This window comes from Capsicum annuum, chromosome 2 (assembly GCF_002878395.1).
Source record: "Capsicum annuum cultivar UCD-10X-F1 chromosome 2, UCD10Xv1.1, whole genome shotgun sequence".
Lineage (NCBI taxonomy): Eukaryota > Viridiplantae > Streptophyta > Magnoliopsida > Solanales > Solanaceae > Capsicum > Capsicum annuum.
The window spans coordinates 22,573,794-22,578,722 of NC_061112.1; positions in this window are offsets into that span (position 1 = coordinate 22,573,794).

Consider the following 4,929-nt stretch of genomic DNA (forward strand, 5'->3'; position numbering starts at 1 on the left):
AAATAAACCAAAGTAAAAGATGAAAAAATCGGAAGTGTTTTCCATACACCCTCAAAGTTCCAAAGTCGTTCAAGGTGTCTAACATCAAGTTCAAGTGTCCTATTTATAGGAGGACAATTTGGCCGTTTTGTAAACTAGGTCCGCGTCGCCCCTTCTATTCCATGGACTAGTGTGTGCGGTGCAGACTCATAGAGGTAAAACATTGGAAAATCATCTTTTAAGCCATATCCATTTCCGTGATTCCCCTCTCATAGCATTGACCAAGGTCCGCGATGCCCTATACATTTACGGCCTCAATTTGACTTCTAAACTTGTCTTGTGCACTTGTCCTTCCATCCCAATCCTTGTGGTATTATTTCCACTTGATTTCCAGCTTGTGTATCATCCATATATTATAAAAATCTCCTCACTAAGGATCCAATAGCATCAAACACCACAAATTAGAGCTCAAAACAACATAATATCAAGGACAACAAACTAGAAACTTAAGCTAAGAACTAGTTTTTCCCTTTTTGAGCTTTAACTTCTTGTTTGACTCTAGGCTTGATCCAATTGAATCTTGTACACTATAAATATGTTCTTACACATTTAATTATACAATAATAACCTTAGGAACCCTTTACACACACTAGAATTCATCGATATCAACTAGAACAACACCTAGCTCAATCTAGTAACACTAGTTTTCTCATTTGAACTCTGACCAACTTGAGTACAAACTTATTTGAAAGACACCTTAAACGTTGTAATCAAGTACTGACACACTTGGATACTCAATTATATCATTATTACCATATTAAGAACACAAGTAGTCCTCAAAATAAGACTAAATAAGCTCGGATAACAACACTGAGGTGCATAAATCCACCTGAGATCAGGGGGCTAAGGTTCACCTTAGTTTAACCTCTCTAAAAGGAGTGCCAAAAGTGAGATGAGAACTGAGTACCCTAATCAGATATAATAGAAATAGGCACACCATACAACTTGATAATTTCCTGAATTAACAACCTCGCACAATCCTCAGTAGAGAAATTAGTCTTTAATGTTAGGAAATGAGTGGACTTGGTCATCCCATCCACAATGACCCAAATTGAATCAAACTAATGGTGAGACCTTGGAAGACCAGTAATGAAATCCATATTGATCACTTCCCACTTCCATATGGGCAACTCAATCTCTTGAGACCACCTACTAGCTCTCAAGTGGTCAACTTCACTTGTTGACACATTATGCACTTATCCATAAAACTGGCCATATCTCGCTTCATGTTAGGATGAACAATGTATCTCGATTCATGAGCCTCAGCGAAGATCCTCCCTCGCAGTCCATCAATATTGGGGAGACACAACCTGCCTTGGTATCTCAAGATACCATCACCACCAATCTAAAAAACTATCATTTCCCATTAGCCCACATCACTCTTAATCCGCATCAATGTTAGGTCCAAAACCTACTTCTCTTTCACCTCAACACTAAGGGATGACTTTACCACCTCTTGCACTATCACACCCCCATCCTCAAAATCTAAGAGATAGACTCCAAGGTTAGCTAACCAGGGAATTTCCTTTACCAACTCTCCCTTCTCCTCATCCACACGAGATAAGCTTCCTGTAGATAACCTACTAAGAGAATTAGAAACCGCGTTAGCTTTACCAAGATGATAGCAAAGGCTCATATCATAGTCCTTGAGCAAATCAAGCCATCTCTTTTTCCTAGATTCAACTACTTCTGGGTAAACATATAGTGAAAGATCTTATGATTTGAATAGATATAAACATAAACCCCATATAGATAATGGTGCTAGATCTTCAAAATGAAGACCAAAAATAATAATCCTAAGTCATATGTCGGGTAATTCTTCTTATGAACTTTTAACCGCCTAGAATCATACATCACCACCTTACCATGCTGCATCAGAACACAACCCAATCCTATACGGTATGCATCACAATAAACCATGAAGCCGTCAATACCCTCTTATAAAGTTAGAGCCAAAGCCAAAGTCAAATTATCCTTTAACTTTTCAAAACTACCCTCACAAGCATCAGTCTATAGGAACTTTAACTTTTTGAGTCAACTTAGTCAATAGGGAAGCAATCGAAGAGAAACTTTCCATAAACCTCCTATAATATCTGGATAAACCCAAGAAGCTTCAAATATCGGTTGGAGTCGTGGGTCTAGGCCACTTCTTAACCACTTCAACTTTTTGTGGATCCATGATCCATTCACTAGAAACAACATGACCCAATAGGTCACAATATTTAATTAGAACATACACCTAGTGAATTTAGCATACGATCATTGATCCTTAAGGGTCTGAAACACTATGTGGAAGTGATCGACATGATCTTCCTCACTCTTAGAATACACCAAAATATCATCAATAAATACAAGTACAAACAAATCTAAGAACTGATGGAATACCTAATTTATAAGGTCTATAAACATTGTCGGGGCATTAGTCAATCCAAAAGACATGACCAAGAACTCATAATGGCCATATCAGGTATGAAAAATAGTCTTAGGGATATCCACTTCCCTAATCTTCAGCTGATGATAACCCGACCGAAGATCAATCTTAGAGAAGTACTTAGCACCCTAAAGCTGGTCAAACAAGTCATTAATCCTAGGAAGAGGATACTTATTATTCACTATCATCTTATTCAACTAACGGTAATCTAAACGCCATTTAGAGGGACCCATCCTTTTTACACACAAAGAGCACAGGAGCACCCCAAGGGGAAATACTAGGACAAATAAAACCCTTATTAAGAAGGTCTTTCAACTGCTCCTTAAGTTCTTTTAACTCAACTAGAGCCATTCTATAGGCGGTGATGGAGATAGGACGAGTGTTTGGAAAAAGATCAATCCTAAAATCAATCTCCCTGTCAGGAGAAACATCAGGAAGATCATCGGGATAGATTGAAATGAAGGACCCTCGAAACTAGAATCTTTAACATAAACTAAGTAGTATAGATACCCTTTGGAAATCAACCTCCGAGATCTAAGATATGAAATGAATCTCCTCTTAGGAACTAGGGAGCTACCTTCCCATTCAATTACCGACTCATTTGGGACTTTAAAACTACCCCTTTGGGCCGTATAGTCAAGAGATGCATAGCACGAGTACAACAAATCCATCCCCCAAATCATATAAAGTCTAATATGTCCAACTCTATCAGATTCACTAATATCTCTCTACCCTGGATAGATACTACACAACCCCTATAAAATATTCTAACCATAATAGAGTCACACACTAGAGTAGATACAAAAAAGGGATCTGGAGTACACTCGAGGACAAAATCAAAATGAATAGCCACATAAAGGGTCACATAAGAAAGGGTAGACCTCAGATCTATTAAATAATACACATCACGGGAAAAGAGTTGTAACGTACTAGTGACAACATCTGGAGATGCCTCAGATTCCTAGTGTGTGGAAAGAGCATAAAATGATTCCGACCAGTACTGAAGATCGAAGCAACATCCTTTGGTACAGAAGCTGAAGACGTGGCAATCAAAACCTTATTAGTCCAGTAGAACCCTGACTGATGGACAATCCTATTATAGGTGGCCTAACTAACCATATTTAAAGCACTTATTCCTCTATTTATCATAAAATCCGTGATGAACCTACCCATAAAATCGGCAAGAGGGATAAGACGGGGATAACTGAGCTCCATTAACCTGAGACTGGGCACCGTGTGCTCTAAATCCACTATTTCTCTGAAAATAACGATCACCGGATGACTTAAGGTATGGAGAACTAGCTGTAGAATAAGAACAAGAATTTCCCCACTTTTTCTTAGACTATTTTCCTATATTTCTACCACTCTACTGCTGACCTTCACCCTGATTCGAATGCCAAAACTTCTTTTCTACCTCTACCAAATTTATGCCTACTTCTTCTTTTCCTCCTTGACCTGTTGCATATACACCACATATCAAGAGATATCTATATCCTTGTTCAAATAGGCAGCCTTGATCTTTAAGATCAGATCGCGTGATAACCTAAAAGCAAACTTCCTCATCTTCTCTCTTATAGAAGACACTATCTCGGGAGCATAATAGGACAACTGGTGAAACTTTAAGGCATACTCCTTAACAGTTATCCTGCCTTGCCTCAAATTTACAAACTCCTTGACCCTTACTTCCCTCAGCTCTCGAGGAAATAAATGAACAAGAAAAATACCTGAGAAGTCATCCCATAGTGCTAAATTTGCATCATCACCCCTAGACTAATCCCACTCCTCTTACCATTGATATGACACATCCTTTAGTTAATATGTGGCGAAATCCACACCTTTGTAGTTAGAAACATGCATAACTCAGAAGCACTTATCCATTTCATCTATAAATCCTTGAGGATCCTCCTCAACCTTAGATCTAGTAAAGGTTGGAGGATTGAGACTCATAAACTGCCCAGGTTGAGTAACCTTAGAAGAACTCACAGTAGTACTAGCAGGACTCATTTGACATGATTGAGATATCACCAACCAGATAAATAGACAGATAAAACTCAGCATTAGAAATATCTCCCTGAGGTGATGGGGCATGATCATTATCATCAGGAGCTGGAGTCATAGATTAGGCTTGAACTCCATAAGTAGAACGAGCTCTATCGACATTGTCCTTAGATGGGACAAGAGTGTTTCCACGTGCATCATATCTTCTTAGAGGCATAATCTAAAAGGCAAACAAATGAGGATTAGAGGAGATTTAAAACCTTGACTCTATAGATAAAAATAGAACAACAAAAAAGAAAAATATTCCTAAATGTCTCATAGCCTCTCTCTTATAAGTATGGCAGGATACATACTCATAAAAGAGATTCTAATTGACACAATTTTATGAATGCCTAATGAAACTAAACCTAGTCTGATACCATCTTTGTCACAACTCGAACCAGGCCCTGGCTGTGATGGGT